The sequence below is a fragment of the Notamacropus eugenii genome, chromosome 7 (assembly GCF_028372415.1).
Source record: "Notamacropus eugenii isolate mMacEug1 chromosome 7, mMacEug1.pri_v2, whole genome shotgun sequence".
Taxonomy (NCBI): domain Eukaryota; kingdom Metazoa; phylum Chordata; class Mammalia; order Diprotodontia; family Macropodidae; genus Notamacropus; species Notamacropus eugenii.
In genome coordinates this window covers 119,261,664-119,284,258 of record NC_092878.1, presented here as the reverse complement: position 1 = coordinate 119,284,258, position 22,595 = coordinate 119,261,664, and positions in this window count along the sequence as shown.

The following is a 22,595-nucleotide window of genomic DNA, read 5'->3' as shown; positions in this document are numbered from 1 at the left end:
AGGATTCATGTCGGTGACAAAAAGTTTATAATAAGGCCAAATCCATAACCTCACACTTAGAGAAAAGCATAGTTCTCATATCTGTTTTGTTTCATAACAAATTAAATATGTTGGGAAACACACACACATACATACATATACATATAGGCTATTATCTTGTATTGCAGGCATTCTTACTTTTTGGCCTTTGCTTATCAATTTTCAAGTCAATGATCTTTAACTGGTGTTTCTTCTGTTTAAGTAGTAATATCTAGAAGCACATTCCAGTATCGTCATTTTCAATCACAGACATGCTGAAACAAACAGAAGTAAAAGAAGGGGAATAATTGTGAGAAGAGATAACATCCACAAATGTTACCTTGATCCAAGTTTCTAACAATAAGATCAATCTATATGTCTTAGAGATTATAGTGGAATCTGTTTCTGTTTAGCATCTTTTTGATTTTTCATTTGCTACCAACTGGAAATTAAAGTTAAAACATAACTTTGTACCTTATTGTAAACATATTCTTTCTAAATTTCTTTGGTCAGGAACTATCCCTGTAAATATAAATACTTTGGGGTGGAGGGAGGTCTTGTTATCTTGTGACTTTATTTCTAGGCAATATTATTAGGATAAGTAGGGATTTATAATTCTGTATACATAGGACTGTCCTGACTGATAACTCACACTTGACATGTGGTTTATTTTGAACCTCAAGTACTATATAGGGAAACACCTAGGAAATTTTCAAGTGAAATTTTGGGTTACATGACACTTTTATTTTTTAGGATGAATATTAGAATGATACCTCTCTGTAATTCTCTCCCCCTTTTAAAAATAAATAATAATAATTTATATTTCAAAATTATGTATTGTTTGTCAAATGAAAAGTGATTTATCAAATGCAAAAAATTGATTATATTAAACTCAGTTATTTCTGAGAACAGAGCAGTCATGACTAGGAAATGCATGAAATGTGTTGGTAGGGTTATGACTTGTTTAAAATGGAGTTATTATTTAATATGTGAATTATCACTGCTAACAATAAAAGCTATCTATGTAAAGTGATAATATTTGTTTTTGAGCCCATATACAAAACTGAAAGCCTTGCTTATTTATTTGATTAAAATGCAAAAGTGTGAGTGCATTCAGGTTTTTTGTATATAAAAGAACTTACTTTACCAGTCACTTTCATAACCTTTAAAGAGCCTTAAATAGTACATATGAAAAAACACATTCATATCAGGGTCCCCTTGGGGATTTTTTCTTTGGTTTAAGAAAATTTTATTAAAAATTGGCATTGCAAATAACATTTTTCATAACTATATGTAGACCTGTTAAAAATTTTATTAAAACTGGAGTTTGGCCTGTACTTTTTCATCATTCGATCAGATATTAAACTCCTGCAGCAGCTGTAGGAAATGGAGAAAGGGATTTTCAAAGGGATTTGAGTCTCCCTGTCTCTGTGCCTTTAGTGATCATATTATCATAACTACCACACATAACAAAGCTCTAAATCTGTAATTCAGATAAAGTAGTCAGGACTCTGAAATACAAAAATCCAAACATGCTGTAACATTTTTTTCCTTCCAATGCCGGTCCCTTTAACATGGATTTTGTAAACTTGGAGAGGCGTTCAAGATATTTTGTGTACTAACAAGCTAAAGAACACTGTTAAGTGTATGTTGGGCAGAGATTTAATTATGGGCATTTTAATGCACCCAGAATAGCTCCATTTAAAGAATACAGTGGCATTCATTTACCAAATGAGGATCAAACCACTAAAGGTTAATCAGCCTGATTTTAGCAGCTTGTCTGGAAGTGAATTATGCAGGCTGACCTATTGTGGAGGAAATACCTAGCTGCCCAACAGTGGAAGTCTAGGGTTCTGACAATACTGATCTCTAAATGCAGTATTAAACCTGGTAAGTGCCAATATGTAATTCTCTTATGAAATTACTAGGTCAAAAGTGAAATATTACAGTTCAGGTGTGCTAGGTTATTGAAGAAATTAATTCAAAGAAGGGGCCCCCCCAAATTTTAGCCACTTTTGTAAAATGCTTTACGTCCAAGGATCACTTAGGAATTGAGTGTCTAGGGAAAACAACAATAATACTGAGAAAAGTTGGCAGAACTTTAATCTCAATTTTGAACCAGTTTGTAAATGAGCAGTAGTATCTACATATATTTATTGTAACAGTGCCTTCTGCTGGTCACACCTCATTTGTGATTTAAGTGAATGTACTAGATGGCAATGCAACCTTACATTTATCCTAAATTATTCTTGAGTGTATTTATTGCCTTGGGAAAAAGGCTTTTTGTTAAACAAAGCTTATATTCATAAAAGATGTTATGTGTCAGAAATTAACACATTATATCTCTGCTATACTTCAGAAGCTAATGGACTGATTTTTAAGATTTGTTTGGCAGGAAAATAGCATCCGTTGAGTAATATAAATGAGAGTTTTGAACATTCCCCCGCCTCTTATTTTTATCATCTTGCTGAATTTGAAAATAACCCCCAAGCTGTCATTTTTCCTTTAGTTTTTCAGATGCATTGTGTTACTACAGAATAAAAAAAAGATAAGCCAATCGTTATAAGTCACAAGTATCTGGAATTCAATAGCATTCTTTAGAAATGGAATCATTAAAAAAACTCTGATTAGAAATGAAGAATTATTAATTATCTACAGAAATACAGCAAATCGCAAAAGATAATTAACTGAATTAAAACTGTTTGTCTAAATATATGGCATAAAATGGTTTCCTCAAAATTGTTAAACATATTTTTTAAAGTTTAAAGTTTATTTTTTAAAAGGAATTAAAGACAAAAAAAGAAGAAATAGGAAAAGATGAAGGAATGTTCTGTTTGAACTTACACATGTCTATGTAGATATAATGTATCAAAATGTTTCATTCATATGTACTGTGTATTGATGATGCCAATTGATATTTTGTATATGGAAAGAAAATAGAGCAAGTTTAATTAGATTTATCAAATACATTTCAGGATTAGTGATACCAAATAGATATATCACATTTTCTATAAATATAGAAATGGTTAAACATATTTTGTGTAGGGGTGACTTTAAAATGGAGATGTTGACCTAGAAATTTTGAACTCACATATTTATTCCCAGAAAAGCCAGGTATGAGAATATGACTATTTATTACAAAAATAATTACTAGAATCTATAGTGTGGGAAAAAATAGTTTACTTCGGTTTTCTTCAAGAAGTCAAATCCTGCTTTCATTGCCTGAGGCAGTATTTTTAAGAACCTTTATTACACACTGTTAAAAACCCATATATCTGACAAAATTCATTCCTTTTTATTACAAAGGATTACTTCAAAAAGTACAATTCTCTGTATGTTAGGCACAACATAAAATGCTAGAAATCCCTACTATATCCTATATCAGAAATCATTATGCATACCTCATAAACAAAATAACAAGGCCTATTTGAAGAAATATCCAGATTTTTGCAAATTGTTAACTTTTTTTTAGAATTTTCAGCTCATTTAAAGCTTGCAATAATCCAGTCACTGATAAAATAAAATAAAACTATATATATTTGAAATGTTCATCAGGAAAATCTATTGTATGTTTTGGCCCTAATTTTATTCTGAAATTGTAATTTGCTATCATCTAAATATCTTTTTAGTACTATAGAGAAAATACAAAAGTTTATAAAATCAAAGGTGAGAAATTTTCATAATTGCCTTCAAGTTACATTTCAATCAATGCTGAAAGGACTGATTTTAACTAGGCACAAAGCGTGGAAAAAGAACTCTCAAATATTTAAGTGGCTGCAGGTGGTTAGCTAGACGGCTTTTATTTGGCTAGGGCTTTGTTTCAAATTTATAGACCAACATCTTCATATGGAGGTTACCTTTTACTCTTCATGTGGAGGGAATTCCCTCTATTGTTTCAAATCATTCCTATCAGATCTTTTTTTTTCCCATTGTGGCATCAACAACGCAGGCATATTTTAAAAAATGGATTCACTAATAATGAAAGCTAAGCACATTCACAAACAAGTATTGAGTTTGTATTCACCTTAGTGTGAAAATTCTTATATTACACACATACATTTTACACACTCATAGAAACAAAATGAATAATGGACCACAGAAATGTACGTACAAGGACACAGGAGAGACAATACATGGCAGTGGGCAGTTAATGCACTTTCATTTTCATGAGTTAGGGATAACTGCATAATTCATGAATGGCAGAGAAAAGTCACATGAGTGGATTGCATATGGGCATCTCTAATACATGTGTAATGGCCTGCCTGCCATACAATTTCACAATGTATTAAAACTTATACTAATTGGAGCTTTGAACACAAATATCTGAATGGTGTATTAAAGAAAAAGGAAAGCATAACAAAGTCTTTTCATATACGGCTACTTTCCCATTTACCCATCTGGATAATCTAGCATTTTATATTCTAATATCACCCTAAGTGGAGTTTTTGTATCTGATTCTGATAAATAAGATCCATATTTAACTCAATAGAGTAAGGTGAATGAAATTATTGGTAGATATTTTTGAAGTGATTTTGTCTCATCTTTTAAGCTGCTTATCTCCCTGTAGATTTACAGCTTACATTTTCACATAGCACAGACATTTATAATGATGACGTATCATAGGAGGAATATCAATCTTTGGCTTAGGTTACAGGTTTCACAAGAAATATCACGGATATAAAAATTCTTTGTCACACATATATTTTGAACTAGTCTTTCTATAAATAAAATTTGCAAATATATTTTCCTCTAATTTTTTCATGTATTCCTAATTGATCAAACTAATGTTATATATTTATGATGAACTATTTATGAAACATATATTTCCAAACGCCTGGGATAGGAAATTTCATATTCAGCATTAAAGGAAGTTTGAACTGTTGTGTGATATGTGCTAGGTGCATATTATTAGTGACATTCAAACATTAGCTTATGGACACCAAATCCTTCTAGGAGAGGTGAAAAAACAATGTACAAAATACAATTGCCCTGAGCAATTGGCTTTTATGTTAGTATTTTTTGATTAAACTGTAAGCTCTCTCAAAACTTCAGTGATCTTTTCTATCAGTTACTCATTTCAACAGCTTTGCCAATTAGGTAATTAGCAGCAGCATCCCTGTGTTGATAAAATAAAACTCTTTTAAAATATATTTTCATATATAAATATTATATTATATAATAATTTGCAAGTAGAGCTGAGGGGGAGTAAAAGCATGGTTTGCAAATAATTTATAGGACCTGCTGTCACACACACACACACACACACACACACACACACACTCACACAAACATACTTTAACATCCGGACAGAAATTGTCACACATCTTCCAACTTCTTATTCTGTCCCCGACTTGTGATGCAAATGAATTCCATATTTCTTCCCATAGGGAAAATAGGTACATAACATAAAAGCTAAATTATATATAAATTCATGTAATGTAAAAGTTTGATGTTCTGTTCCATGGAAAATAAGAGTTTCTATGGGCAGGCCATCTATGCGATGTAGCCCTGGTTTTCTGTTACTGTCATTAAAATACCAGTGCTTCATCAACATTGTAAAACCAACTTGTTTCTCCCTTTACTAAGTGGAACAGAGTAATTGCAGATTTTTCAGACTAGTGCTGGAGATTCCACAGGCCTCTCTTGTAGGGATCATTCTGGGGCATCAGACAGGTATTTAACAGTTTGGTTCAGGTTGTCTGGGACAACAAAAATGTTGTTATGCCACATCTCAGAGTTGCGGGGATGAAATCAGTTGTGACAAAGCAAGGAAGATTAAATTTGTAACAGATACAATACCTTTGAAGTACTCGTTTATGATTTCACAGTGGTATTACCAGTCTTATTGCAGTATTTAAGCAGTTAGAAAGAATGCTGGTTATTAGCAGTTGAATTTTGTTTAAAAAGATTTTATTGTCTTTGCGTAGACATGGAATCATTTTCTCTGACTTTTTTTTTAACACATCTGTGGTAGTTGGGTAAATGTTTTTGTTTGTTTGAGTTTTTCCTCTTGTGGTACTGTGGACAGATTGTCATCGCTTAGGAAGGTGAATTATTTTCACCCATATTACTCAGTCTTGCCCACTTTTATTATTAAATTTAAAAGACAAGAAAATAAACTTTTGTTCTCCTGCCCCCACCCACCCAGTGGACAAAAAGGAGAAAGAAAAATTTAAAACATTTCACATCTTTCTCATATAAGAGCTTTATGATCCAATGTTCAAAATGAAAATATTTTAGCACAAAATATAAGCACTTTGCAGTTGGTAAAGGATTAAAATTATACTTGGAAGACCAATATGCTTTGATTAAGCTTTCGGTCATGATAATAGCAATACAGAAAACTGCTATGTTTTCAGACCAAATCTGATCACGCCAAAATTTCCTGCCATATCATGTAGCAGAAAGAGAGTCTAGTTCTTAAAAATATTGTCTAGAAATCTTGGAGTATATGTTAAAACCTTCCTTGATGGGGGATGCAGAAGTGTTGTCTTTTGCCCTCCTTTTGGCAAGGACCCCTCTATGGTTTTTGCGTGCAAGTTCAAGTTCCGCTCATCTGTATACATTTCTTGGAATATTAAACTCATGTCACGCCATGCATGTTGGTTTCATGACTGCCTAGACCTGAATGAGTTAACTTTGGATGAGGGTCAGATTTTATATGTTTATATTTTCTTAGCCTTGGTCAGGAGAAGTGGCTTTTCTTGCCCTTGTGCGATGCCAAAGTGATAGAGTTTCATTCGTTTGAAAACCTAGCACATCCCAAGAGGTTACCTTGGTGTAGATTTCTTTCTTTCTGTATTAAATCGCTCATTGTCGCAAAGTGACTGGTGCTGCTGGGCTTTGAAAAGAACTTCTAAGAGGTTAAAAAAAAGCTTCTGTATGGAAGGATTTTTTACTTCTGCAGACAGAGTACAGTTTGCAGCTGTTTGCCTTGCAACAGTGATATGGATCTGATTGTGTATAGTATAGTGGAAGCCATGGATGCAGCTGGAAGAGGGGTTATAAATTTTAAAAGCGATGCAGATTTTGGCCATTAATTGGCTGCTAATAAAAGCAAACTCGATGGGTCCTAACTGTGGGAGCCTGTAGCTCTGTATCTGATATCAGGAATTCATACACATTACACAGTTTTCGTGATTCAGACCACGACTAATTGAAATATGAGGCATACTGATCAAATTCAGCATTACCAGCATGCATTCTGGTTTGGGACTGGATGGCGACAAGGTAGCATTTATTACTTATTCTCCATAACACAGTCTGATTGAAATATCTAGCTATGTTGTCAGCAGAGGCCCAGCTGGGCTTTAGTACAGCTAATTAAGTCATTAAAAGAGAGGTCAAACAATCTAATTCTTGCATACTAAACTAAAAAAAAAGTCTTTTATTATATTTTTAATAAGCTAAGATTGGAATTTAAGAGAAATTTGTTCTAATAATAAATGCACTTGCTGGTTTATTTATTGGTGTCTTAATTAAAATACATGGAATTCAGAAATTACAACCCTGTTAATTATCAAAGCTACTCATACTGTTTGTATGCTTTATTTAATAAGAACATTATGTATGAAATTTTTGCGTTGCCTGATAAATTTGAAACTGCTGTGTGAGTAGTGGCTCAAATTTTGGTAAAATTACCCATAATTCTATTGCTATCTCTCTTTGGCAAAATTGAGCATTCCAGCATGGTGGTCTTGTTTCAAAGTAATTTCCTAATTGAAGATTGGGGTAGGGAATTTTCCTCAAGACTCTAAGTCCTGTTGACTACATAATATTTAGTACTGACCAAACTAAACAAGCCTGAACTGTTCTATGACATGATTTGTTCCTCAATATGTTAAACTTTAGAAGGAGATAAAAGAGGTTAGAATACAGGAAAAGAGAAAGAAATGTGGTAGAATTACTGGCCTTGTTACCAGCTACTTGGCTATCTCTGGGGCTAAGCGGCATGAATACAGTATAATTTGCACTTTCCACCATGGAATCCTATAGTCAAAAGATTTAGAGTTGGAAAGGCCCCTTAGTGCCATAGTCTTTGGGCCTTTCATGTAGTTAGCATTGAACTAATATTTATTGAATGAATGGATGGATTATCTGCACAAATATTTCCTATCATTCAAGACAATGATAATCCATTGGGTGAACCATCGATTCTTTTTGTCTCCTTTTCCATTCTAATTGCCTACTTTTAGGCTATTTCTCTACTCATTTGACTTTCTGCCAAGAATAGGGAGGGGAAACAGTGATGATGGAGACAGCTAAGTGGCTCAGTGCTAAGCCTGGAGTCAGGAAGACCTGAGTTCAAATCCATCCTTAGACACTTACTGGGCCTATGATCCTGGACAAGTTATTTAACCTCTGTTTGCCTTAGTCCACTGGAGAAGGAAAATGGTAAACTACTCCAGTCTCTTCGAAAAGAAAGCCCCATTTACAGTATGCATAGTCCATAGGGTCACAAAGAGTTGGACATGAGTGAAGAACAATAAATAATGATAGGGAGCAAACCTCAAAATAAAATAAGGAGCCTTTCATTATTAGTTGATTTAACAAAATGTTTATTTGTTTTTTTTTTTAATCAGACCTGTGATTTTATCTGTGTAAAGGATGTGAAGAAATTCCCTCCATTGATACAGCTAGGCACCTACTAAGCAGCTTACAACGTTACAGAGTTTCCTGGAACACTAAGATTAAATAGTTCCTACAGTTTCATGGAGACAATGAGAGTCAAGAATTGAACCTGGGTCTCCCTGACTTTGAGATCAGCTCTCTTATCTACTATCCCATGCTTGCTTCTTAATAAAGGTGGTTTCTTGTAACTGGGGAAAATTAAATGCTAAATAAATACAAAAAATAAATTGATGGAGAAAATATTACTAATTCAGATTCCAAAAAAAGATGGTATGTTTAGTGAAGAAAATAAAAAAAAGACTAAAATGAATGAATTAATTAAATCAAGTGGTTATCTATTGAACACTTTGATTGTTCAATACATTATGCTAGGTGCTCAGGGGAGTAAAAACATAAGATAGAAGAAATAATCTTCCACCTCAGGGAACTTGCTTGTATTTCATATATACAGAGAGAGCTGGTTGAGAAGACCTGGCTTCCACTCCTGCCTCTTACACAAATGTGTAAGGCTCACAAATGTGAGCCTAGAGCAGAGCCTTTAACTCAGTGTTCCCAAGTAACTCTGAACAGTATAAACTGCCAGCTTTGGTACAGGGAATCTGTTTCACAGAGGTGAGGGATTGAGGGTTTCCTCATGCTAATGAAACTTTAAGTCTGGTTAAAAGAATGATGTTATTTCCAGTCTCCAAATTTGCCTGTTTTTGTGGATGGCACCATGATCTTTCTGATCATCCAGGTTTTCAACCTTAAAGTTACATGATCTCTTCCTCCCCGTAAGCCCCTGCATCCAAACAGTGGCTAAGTCTTATCTGTCCTTTCTCCACATCACTCACAGTTGCCCCCTTCTTTCCACTGACGCAACCTCTACCTTAGTCATGTACTCAGCACCTTTTACTTGGTCTATTTCAACAGTTTCCTGATTATTCTTCCTGACTTTACTTCCTTCCCTCTCCAGCCTATCTTCTACATACCTACCCAAATGACATTGCTACAGCATCCATCTAATCCCATTACCTCTGCTCAAAAAGTCTTTAGTATCTTCCTATTGCTTCTGGAATAAGACTCCAAGTTCTCTGATGCTTTGGATCGAGGTTACATTTCCAAACTGGTTTTGTATTTCTCTCTGTCATATACTCTGTAGAGGCCTATTTTGTTAATCTATGGGTGTATGTATACACACAATACATACGTGTATATATTGATATACATATATAGGTATACGTTTACAATACACAATATACATATTATACATTCATGCAAATGCTTGTGTATAACTTGTATAACTACATACATAGATGGAATAATTATGTGCAAACATGTTTTTGTGCATGTATATTACCTGTACAAATTAGGAAATTAGCTGGTACAGTCAATAGACTTCTGGGCCTGGAGTTCAGAAGACCCAAGTTCAAATCCATCCTCAGAAACTTACTAGCTGTTTGACCCTGATCAAATCAACTAACCTTAGTTTTTACATCTACATTAATGAAGCTAATCTTAGGATCTTCCTCCCAAAGTTCTTGTGATGATCAAATGACATAGTATTCACAATATGCTTTGCAAAACTTTAAGCATGTGCTAGTTTTAGTTTCTTTTTTTCCAATGCATAATGCGTATCTCTCATGTGTATGTACAGCCTTTGTACAGCCTGTCTTCAACTCAAAGAGAGCATTCCTTCCTGACCTCCCCATAGCTCTCCTCAAGGCTTAGCTCAAGAAATACCTCTTATACAAGACCTTTTCTGATTCTCTGAAACTTCTTTGTATTTGCAATGTAGGCATTTGATATTTACTTATTTGTATACATATTCGTCCTTTCCCTCCCCTCCCGTCTGAAAGAGAATTTAACTTGGAGGGCAGGGTCTGCTTCATTTTTCCTTATATTGTCACAATTGCATCGCAAGCTGAAGTTCACCTTGTAGTTGCTTAAGAAACACCTGCTGGGTTGAATTGAAATTGAATTCATCTTCTGTTAAGGTAGATTCACTAGGGTTAGCTGAAATAGTAGGATGATATAATTAGAAAATTTCTATGTAGAAGGGAAGAAAGGGACACATCATCTGGTTCTACCTTTTTTTGTTTTTTACTTTATAAAACTGAGATGGAGAGAGATGGAGTCAGGTTATAAATTCATAGAGAATGTCTAGAAGAGACCTCATCAAAGGCCAACTAGTCTCACACCTTTATTTTATGAATGAGCAAATGGAGGCTCAAGGCTTATTCTTTTTAATTTGTTTTCAGTTTTCAACAATCACTTCCATAAGTTTTAAATTTTCTCCCCTTCTCTTTGCACTCCTTCCCCAAGATGGCATGCAATCTTGTATGGGCTCTTCACTTTTATTCTTATTAAACACATTTTCACGTTAGTCATGTTGCATAGAAGAATTAAAATGAATGGGAGAAATCAAGAGAAAAGTCAAGGCCTATTCTTGTATAAGATTCAAGTACTAGACCTGAGATTCAAAACCTCTAAATTCAATGCTCTTTCCACTGCAAAGGATGTGCATTTTTTTTTGGGCTTTTCTTTCTAAAAGTGATATTGTATCATTAGGAAATCTTCTAAACTCAACAAATAATGAAAGTTCATTTTAAGAAATTTGAAAAATAAAATGAGATAGCAGAAACCCACAATCTTCTGAGTTTTCAAATATCAAATAAGGCTCAGCATAGAAAGTCCCAGGCTGAACAGTAGAAGAAAAGTAGGTCTTGGTGAAGCTTTTGCATTTCTTAAGACTATCCCTTTGGTTTTGCATTGTCATAAGAAAACTTCTTAATTTTTCGTTTTGACTTTGAGAAGGGAAATATTGTTCTGGAAATAATCATGACCAATGAAGAAAAAAAAAGATGTTGTCCATGAATACTTCCAAAATGCCATTTAAGATTCATTCAATTTTTTTTTGAAATTAGCAATGAACAATAAAGTGATGGGTGTCTTCTGAAGGCTGAGCAGCTTTGTGCTATTTGGATGTAATGAGTCAGGATAACTTGAAGGTCAATTTTTCTGTGCACCTACACCCAATAGTTATTACATATCATTATTTATTGGCAAGACTCCCTGTTGGAGGTAAGACTGTGTGTGTGTGTGTGTGTGTGTGTGTGTGTGTGTGTATGTGTGTGTGAAAAGTTCTATCTTTCATTTAAAGGGCCCCACAGGGGTTTGTTTACGCAACTCAGATGGGTTATCCCCAGTCAGTGTCTCTGCTGTAGAGAACCCACTGCGACAGCGCATAGCTTGAATGTTAGTTGTGCACCTGTCCTGCTGTGTGGACTATCTGGAACTACACATCCATAAATCAAATTGCTCTGAGTTGAGCCCTTCTTCTGTGATCACAGATTACAGTCTGTCAGGAGAATGCCTTGTGGGGACCACACTGAAAGACATTATCCTGTGTATTTCATGATTACTGTGTGTCATTAATCAGTCAATATCCCATTTCATCTTTTCTGAAGGAGCCTAGAAGCATGCCTTGCCTAGAAAAATACTGAGAAAACATGGATTCTCTAATTTTTGTGGTTAGTAAGATAGGTGGGGGTTGGGAAAAGGTCATAGCCTAAATATGTACACCTCTGTTATCAATTATGCAAATAACATCCACAGATGTGTAGGGAGGACTAGCATCCCTGGTGCTGGAGCTGCCACCTTTTACCTGATTCTCACCTGTGGCTCTAAGAAAATGTATCATGTGCGACAGCCATACCCTAATGAAACCCTCTTGTCAACATGGGCTAAGCCAGGTTGAAGGTAACCGACGGGCTACAATCTGTCAGCAAATTGGGAGGTGTCTAACCCATGCATGTGAAGACTTTCCCTAGTGGAATGGGTGAATGAGAACAATTTGCTCCTATCTCCATGAAGATGGCTGAAGCAGGTGCTATGGAATGCTTAGAGCTTGGTTAGACATCAAAGATGACATCCGTCACTGCATCCCAGGCCATCACCAATCATCCCGACTTTTGGGTTGCCAGACTTCAATGACTCTGGAAGAGAGAGTGAGGCTGACAACTTTGTACAACTCTGCTTCACTTAAATGCAACTGACACACAACTCAAGACATCACCCATGATGTCATTGGCTAGCTTCAAAAATGAAGAAACATCATGCAAATAGAAATATGGTTCATTAGGGAAAGAAAATTTTTGCATAGAAGAATTTGCCAGCAATCACAAATCTGATGCTGGCAAATCCAGGGCTTCCTCTGAGAGTAATAGGGAGGTTGAGAATTTGGGAACTGTATGGTGAAATTCTTTGAAAAATAAAATCAGGATGCATTTTAAATTAGGAAAGTGTTTTGCTCGTAAATGTTTCAAAACCAGCTCTCTGAAAAAAAATGTATATAGGATGCACTTTTAAGTTTAATTTGCATTATTCACATTTTATCTTCCACTTTCTTAAGCAAAGACAATTTAAACAAATCAAGTAATGATTGTAGAATGTGCTGATTTCTCCAAAGTGTCAATGTTCACACTGAAAATTTAACTGCCACCTTTGAGAGGCCATTGGAACTGGTTTCAGCACACATTTGTATTAGAATTCCACACAGATTCCTTCTTAGCTCTACTAGATCTACTAACTATATCCATGGTTCCAATCTACAAAGGTGAATGAGATTTCTGTGGTTCATGTTTTAAACTAATATAGTACCCCTAGTGAGAGGAAGCCTTTACAGATGGGTTAGAACTAGGATGTAGATTTTATCTGGACTCAGAGACGATGACAACAACTTTGTTTAACAATGCCTTAAATTTTGGATCATGATTCAGTGCAGAGAGCTGTTAACAAAAAATTTGTATCATTCCAATATTTCTTAAGAAAAAATCTATTTAATACACACTCACAGAACTGTTAGATCTACGTCAAAAAGTGATTGTGAAGAAAGAAAGATTAATTGTAAAACATATGATTTAGACATGACTCTTCTACTTTAACTGTGATTTCATTGCTGTGGGAAGCTCCCAGCATAACATTTTTATATTACAGGTACAAATAGATTACAGAGCAAGGCATTCTATAACTTACTGTCTTAGAAAGTTAAATGGGTGTCCTAAGGAGTCAATTCACTCGCCAATAATCATACTGCTGGCATGTATTAGAAGCATGACATGAACATAGTTCTTGCAAGGTCAGTTCTTTAGCCAAAATACTATTCTTTCTTATCATAATTATTGTTGCTGCTTCTGCTATTACTATTCTAGGTTTTTCATTTAGTTTTCAGTGGAATGAAATGTTTTTTTGGACAAGTCACTATCCTACTATTATCCTTTTAATATTCAGTAGTCTTTTATGCAGTTGGTGAAAATCATTGCTTTTTGTAGTTGAATAAATAAGATGACACATCTTACCCCTGTCCCCATATATAGGCTCACCAAAAACATTTTTGGGACAATGCTAGAAGGAGTCTGGAGAACAGTAATGATATGCAATTTGTCATGCTCCCACGTGACTCTTCCTCCCTCAGCTACATTTCTGAATCTTTTAGTGCTTTTTATTCCAAGTAATTTCAAGCTTATGAGTATTTGATATGGCCTTATTTTTATTTTTTTAGGTCAGTTTCATGTGGAAGTCATTGGGCAGTAGTTAATTTCCGTGAGACTTTATTTTTATCATTATCTCATACTCACCTTTTTCTGTGAAATTCAGATAAAAATGGTCTCGACACAAATCACTGTCCTGATGTTTTCCTTTTATACTTAATTTTGTAGGCATAGATGGAGGTTTTTATTTTATCTGTTTCAGAAATGGAATATGTGTTGTTAGCTGAGTTTGTTTGAAGGCTGCCTGTGGAGGACCTTATGTATTCTTAGATCTTGTTCATTTCAAAGGCTCCATTTGAAGGTAAACCACCCTTGGTTACATTCAACTAGTCTAAAGTTGTATACGTTTCATTAGCCATTACTCTTTTTTTCAATTAAATGATTTCAGGTGGTTCCAAGAGTACTTGACTAGCATTCTCACCTGTTTATCATCATTATCCTCACCATCACAATTGAAATTAATCACATACTTCTCATTTTTATATTTATCAAGAAGAAATGGTCCTGACTAAAGTCACTATACTGCCACTATATTTTTCCATTTAATATTTCTGTTATATTCAGTGTTGTTACTATTCTCAGAAGAAGCAATATGACATAGTGAATAGAAGTCAGACCTTAAAGTTTGAAAGAACTGTGTTCAAGTCCTGCCACTAAGACAGTAATTATGTTATGTAATTTAAATCTGCAAGTTAGAAATTAGAGGCTGATGTGCATTGCTGAAGGGACTATCCATATGGTGAAGGGACTGTCCAATGTTGCTACCCCAATAAAATTTCAATAAAATCATAAAATATGCCATAATGTTAAATGATTATTATTGACATGTTAGAGCTATGTTAATGGAACTGACTGCTTTTTCAGTTTCCCTGCTTATTCATGCATATATGTGTTTATAGTATGGGCAATAAGAAACTTCACAATGCTGAAGACTAAAAAGTCTGGTCTCCTATGATTCCTAGCCCAGTTTTTAAAATCAGAAGTTATGGAAGGTTTGGAGTAAGCCCTTGCTTGAATCTCTGGGCACTTGTCCAAACTGAACCTCCAAATCTTTTGAAGTCTGCCCATCACTAATACTCACAGCACTGTCTAATCCAGCTGTCTGCTTCCTTTCCTGTTTTCCTTTCTCATTCTTCAATCTGTTCTGGAGGTACTAGTTAGTATCTACAATGTGTGGGATATTTGGTAGAGTGAATATTATGGAAATACCCTTGTTTTCTTCTCAATAGATAACATTTTCATCATTTATCTTTCTTGTGGAGCTCCACTTGCATTTTTATAACCCTCAAGGAATTCAGAGAAATACAAATTACTTTAATCATCAATAATGAACAATAATATTATCTCTTTTTCTGCAAGTACATTCTTTTTTCATCAAAAGATGCTACATTTTGACCAGCCAAAATTGAATAAACATGGAAACAACGAAAACATAACTTTTGATGATCAAATGTAGTGCTATCAGCTCTGTACAATAACCAATATAAAACAAAACAAACAAAAATACTTCAGTGAGTGGAGTCAATGGAAGGTTAATATTTATACTTTTCATCCTGGCAGTTTCATGACTTCACCACTTCCTAATTATATATTGATTCTGAATGAGTTTTCTTTAAAATGGCGAAAAATATCCTGTAGAGCTAAGCCAACAGAATTAGAATGAAAGCCAGAAAAAAATCTTAACACAGTTCATAAGAAACTTGTGAGAATGAACTTCTGAAGGGTCTGAAGAGGATAAGAGGGAGAAAGTGGGAAGAGTCTGTGGTTAATTGCCCAGCCACTATTTTTTGAAGACATTGCACCATGAAAGAATCTAGCCTTTATTAATTAGTGGTAATAATTATCAATTAGATATTAACACATATATATTCATACCATTATGAGCATTCCTTGAGGGGAAACCTTGTATTTCTACTGTCTAGCATAGTGCTTAGTACATTGTAAATGATTAAAAAATAGTTGTGGATGGGAGAATTGAATGATTCGAGGATCTGTGATTTTATTTTCCTACATGGGCAGATAATAGGAGTCAGCCAGTTAATAAACATTTTTTATTTTAAGGGTCTATGGAAAGTAAAGCACAGTGCTAAGAACTGGAGATACAAAGAAAAATAACATATAGTCCCTGCATTCGTGGAGTTCACAGCCTCAGCCTTTTGTTGCTGTACTTGTCTTGACAATGAAGGATGGTGTAATTTGATGAGGCAGTTGGAGGATACAGTGCATAAGTTTAGGTTTGGAGAAAGAAAGGAAATTATGCAGGAGGCAAGATGCTAAAGGATACAGAAGCAGGTAGGATCAAAATGACTGGTAGTATGGTTATGCTTGATAAGGAGAAGGACCACCTTCTCATCATAGCTCAAAACTCAGAAGGAAAAAATTGGGAATAATGAAAAGGAATTTAGATGCATGGAAGAGTAGGGAGAACATGCTCATGTTGGATGGCCTCTATCTTTTTTCCTCCAAAGAAAAGGAATAAGTGAAGTTCTATTCTTAAAAAATGGTAGGTAAGATACAGGTTGGCATAGTAAGCTTGAGAAATAACTACTGAGGAGAAAATCATAGTGAGTCAATCAGGGAGGAATAAAATTATTGCCATGCAGCAGTGAAGACCCAGTTAGGCTAACATAGCCTTTGGGCAAGAAAAGGCATAGGAGCTTTAGTACAGAAAATATGTAACTGAAAATGGAGGAAGATCTTGTGTCTGAGCTAAATTCCTTCTATATATCCAAAGATGAAATCAAATACTAATCCTGGTCTGTTTACATCCCTTACAACTGCTTCATGGTAAGAAGCCTCCTTCATTCTACTATAAATCACATGCCTTCTTTCTGTTCCTTCTGGGGACTGAATAATTTTATTCTGCTTTTTTGAATCTTAATTTCCTTTCCCTTGAGACAACCTTGAAAAAATGGTTGCCATGAAGCCATCACTTATCCCTAATCAGAACAAATCAAGTCTATCTCAGAATTTTGGGGAATTCTGGGGAATTTTTCCTTTGAGCTGCTTGGATGCTCCATATTTACTCACTCTAAACTCAGGTTAATTCACGTAATATTTAAACATAGAATGTTCTCAAATGGACTGTCCTTCAGATAAACAGCATCTAAAGCAACTTTCATTTTTAAAGAGTTCCAATTGTTTCCTTATAATCTTCACATTATTCTGAACATTGAAATAGAGCAAATAGCTTGTCATATGGGTTTAGAGAGATCTGATCATTTGATTAATGTTACATGGTTAATGAATAGTAGAAAGATAACTTTAAATTCATGTCTTTTAACCCTAAGTTCATTGCTCTTCCTAGCAAGTGTCTGAGTTCAGATATGGATCCCAGTATTGCTTTCTCAAAATTGTGGGACTTATCCATTCTACCATGCTGTATTTCAACTTCAAGTAGACTATCAGAGTTGTTGCAGTGGACAGGGTACTGACTTTGTAGTTGGGGAATACCATAAATTACACACTGATTTTTGTATGACTCTGGGTAAGTCACTTACTTAACTTTATCTGCATCTCAGTTTCCTCATCTGTTACACAAGGGACTTGGATTCAATGGTCTCTGATTTCCTTTCTAGCCCCAAAGCTATCCTTCTATAAATGTCTTTAAGTATCCATGAAAAATGGATTTGGTAATAAGGAAGAGTATGTGATATGGCATTCTGTATGAGGCTGGAATAATGAGCTTTTCAAATTTCATTGGAGGAGAGAAAACAGAAGAGATATTTTCTCCTTTTCCACCTGGCCGCATTCATTTTGAATTTCTTTGACTTCACCATGCGTCCCCCATCAAGACTTTGAGCTTTCCTTTGTTTAATGTCTTCCCTTATTAGAATATAAGCTCCTTGAGGGCAAAGACTATCTTTCTTTTTCACATTTACATCCCCAGCAAAGTGCTTAGCACCTAGTTGCATTTATCCTTCATTTTCAAAGAAGACCATGCCATCAGAGAAATAATGACATGACTTGCACTTGACTTTGTTTTGAGGGAGGGAGGGCTGTGCAATGTCATCAACCTCACTTTCTCCTCCTGAGCCATCTGAGTTCAGTGACTAGATATTCCTCAGAATGACTGGAGATAGCCCAGGATGCAATGAAACCTAGCCTGATCGAAGTAAAGGTCAGAAACTCGTGTGCAGGCTAGATGAGCTGTTTGAGGGAAAGCCTATCAGAGAAGAGAACATGAAGTCACGTGGATAGTGTATGGTGTGGCAAGAAGTTCAAAATTTGGAACAGTTTAAAAGAGCTTGCATTGATCTGAACAAATTGAAGTTTTTCTTTAACCTTGGGAGCTACCCCTTCATTCAGGAGGAATGAGTGTAGAAGGCACTACCTCTTCCTGAAGAGGGGTGGAATCAGCTTTGGCCAAAGTGTTCAGTTCCTCTGAACTCTGCTGTAATAAAATTTCCTTGATACCTTTTTTTTTTTTCTGTTAAGCATGTTTCTAATAGGGGTTCACTTTTAGAAGAAGTTATGGAACTCCTATGCTTTTAATTTTGAGATTCATGAGCCACCAAGTCATATTTATCAGGTGCTGAGAATAAAAACAAAACAAAACAAAACCCAGGTCTAACAGGAAATAATTTCAATAATTAAGTATGCATTTAATTAATGTATATTGACTACTGATTGCTGCATCATATATTAAATAGGGCATGTTGAAGGAAACTCTTAAATTGTTTTAGTAGTCACCAAAGTCACAAATATACATGTATTCCTATATGTTTATATATATATATATATTTATATAGGCATGTATATCTATAGCTATCACCTTTCTATTATATCTATTATCTTTAAAGATTAAAGAGCATTTTTCTTCATATGAGGCAAAGCCTCATATGCATACACAAATATAGGCCTCATATATGCATATATACGTGTGAATAGACACACACAGACACACACACAGACACAGACACTCTTAGACACAGACATACAGACACACAGACACAGACATACACACACACACACGTATATATACATATATGTGGGTCTCATCCCTCAATATAGAGAACTAGAAAGCTATGGGTACATACCTTCATATATAATATGCGTATATATATATATACACACACATATATACACACACCCAAATACACACATACATATGCATATATAATGTGCATATAATTAAACATATAAAATGTTATATACACATATGGGGCTGTGGTACACATAATTTTAAATGTTTTAAACAGTTTTCTTTAATCTGTTGTTGTTTTGTTGTTCAGTCATGTCCAACTCTTTGTGACCCCATGGACCAAAACATAACTACTATCCATGAGGTTTTTTAAGCAAAGATACTGGAGTGCTTTGCCATTTTCTTCTTCAATGGATTAAGGTCAACAGAAATTAAGTGACTTTCCCAGGGTCACACAGTTGCTAAGTGAACTCAGGTCTTCCTGACTCCAGGCCCTGTGCTCTATTTATTAGGGATAAGAATGTGAAAAAGAAACACATTCCCTGCCCCTTAAGAACTCTCTGTCTCTCTCTCTCTGTCTCTCTGTCTCTTTCTCTGTCTCTGTCTCTCTCTCCTCTCTCTCTTCCCTCAGGTTTTATCTATCCAGTGGTTAAAAATATTTGATAAAGTTATCTTAAGGAAGTGAAATATTTTTTCCTTAGGGAAGGTGAAATAGAGAAAAAACAGGAGTGATAGATTCTGAATGAGCAGGTTAGTGTCTCAAGTCAACTCAACAATCAGATATTGAGCATGTACTATGTGCTAGAAGCAGTACTAAGCATGAGGAATATGAAGAAAAGGAAAAAAAAAACAACATAAAGAGTGCCTTCTCTCAGGGAGTTTACAGTCTCATGGAGGAAAGACTTTTTCTACATGTGAGTATTTTGGTTGTGACTTGAGGGAAGCCAGGGAAAGCCTAGTAGATGGCAGAAAGAAAGGGAAAAGAAATTTCAAACAGTTCCAGTGTATGACATTAAAACCTTTGCTAAAATACGTAGATGCCTATTATCATCTTCCAGATTTCAACTAGAAACAGGACAGAACCAAACATCTCTTCTAGCAGGACCTTGCAGATGTGTGTTGATCGTGAAAGCATAGAAAGCTACAGAGTTTGAAACATTGAGGTCTAGTTTCATTTTTAAGGGTAACGGTAAATACCTAAAGACACAAGTTCTAGCCCTGGATCAGTTAGAAGCTTTCAGCTTCACTTTCATCACCTGTAAGATTTAAGGAATTGGATTAGATAGTCTCCATGATCCCTTTTACCTCTGAAACATGGTTCTCTATGCCCTCCAAGAATTGTAACCTACTTGGAGCCATCCCCAGAACATTTACTGAACTGTGTTCCCAAGGGTAGAGGGATAGCATTCCATGGCTTTATTTTGCCTAGCTTTTCCTTCAGCTATAAGTCACAGTACCTCAAGACTTTAGGAAAACTCAGCTAATGGGGAGGAGACATCCTACTTGTAGCAATGCCAAAACTCACAGACTTGTATGTGGAGAGTTCCCTCCAATTCAGCTAAGTAGAGTGAGCTTTCTAAAAGGAGAAAATCCTTTCAACAGCATATTGAGAATCCTTTTCTTTTTACCTTCCAATCCCTTTTTGGTGATATGCTTATGTTATGATGCTGTGTCAAAATATACTGCTACTTCCCAAGGTGCATTTAGTCTTAAAACTTCATTGAAAAGCTATTTTGAACTAAGCCTTTACTTTTTAATTCAGATGGAATATTTATCGTTTTTGGTAATTGTCTTACCTGGCCATTTTCCCTTATGTAGAATTTAAACTAATGTAGCAGTGGTTTGATACAGAGTTTTTTGGCTGAAGGGGGAAACTCGGAACTTCTTTTCTCTGTGCTCCCCCATCTCTTCTGCCACTTGGCTATGGTTAAAGCATACTCACAACATCTCCTTTCATGTGTCCCTCTGGGTATGACTTTTTACTTTATTCACCATCTTTATTCTGTCCCTGAGCACAGTGGGGAAACGATGGAGCTCTATAATCTGCTTCTGAAAGGAACCAGAGAGGTGAGTTGTTTAATGAAGCTTCCTCTTGGTTCTTCTAAGGAAACGTTCCCTTCCTACAAGACTGTTTGTGCTTAGGAGTATCTAGAATGGTTCAGATTCATTTGAAACTCTGCTTTGGGGGAGTCCAAAAAATGCTATCAATAAAAATCATCCTGGTTTATGGTCAAGTAGGTAGCTCTATAGACTGAGAGTTAAACTAACAAGTCAAGTAGACCTGAGTTCAAATCTAATCTCATACACAAGATATGTAATTGAGGGGTCATTATTTCATCTCCAACCCTCAGTTCTCCCATTTGTAAACTGGGCATAACAATAGTACTTACCTCACAGGGTTTTTGTGAAGAACAAATGTGGTAACAGGTAAAGTGCTTTGCAAACCTTAAAAATCAGTATAAATGCTAATTATTTTTATTAGCTTGAATCCCCAGATGTAATCTCAGTGACTGGAAACAGAATATCCTTTCTGTGGGAGTGTGTATGTGTAGGCGTGTGTATACGTATGTGTGTATGTAGCTAAACATAGCCTCCTCTTTGATGATAATAATACTACTAATAATCAACACACATATATGTATGTATGTATTTAATGTTTGCCATGTGCGAGATTGGACTAATTCTTTAAACACTGTGTTAAGCAATTTATAATTATTATCTTTTTTGATTCTCACAATAACCCAAGAAGGTAGTACTCTCCTGATCTCCATTTTACACAGAGGGAAACTGAGGTAAATAAGGTTAAGTGACTTGCCAGAAAGCTAGTTAAGTGTCTGTTGCCAGATTTGAACTCATGACTCCAGGCTTGCAACTGTGCCACCTCTTGCTTCATTTGCCTTTGAGCAAAAGAAATATACATGGACTTGTATTGTCCTGGATTAGCTATGGTTTCATCTTAGTATCTGCTTTTAGAGAGAATGTGGACAGAATTGTAAAACAAACTTTAAGAAAACAGAAATAACATTGGGATGGAAACATGCTCTCTGAGGAGGAATAGGGAAAAGTATAGTAGAAGAGTGTCACCACAGTTATTTTGTCAAACTGGGACAATTCTATGACCTTTCTGAATGAATGACTGCTGTCATTACCAAATCATTCCATTATAGCATTGTTTGTTTGTTTTTAAATCTTGTCTAGGATAGAAGCATTATGCTTCAGTGGCAACAGCCGCAACACTGAACTTTCTTCCCTCCTTTTCTCTCTGATTCTTTCCTTGGCTCAAACTGCTGGGCGCAGAGGCTGTGGTAGAGACCAGCGTCAGTCTCCTTGCCTCTAGATACCAATGAGCCTGTGACTTTTTCAGTGACCACATGTCCAAGGTAACTTAAGTGAGATCTTGCCTTCTCTTCATTTTTCCTTTAGAGGTAGGAGGGACAGAAGACTCATTCTTTAGCTTCTTCATGGATCAAGTAGGATGATCCTGGTCAAAT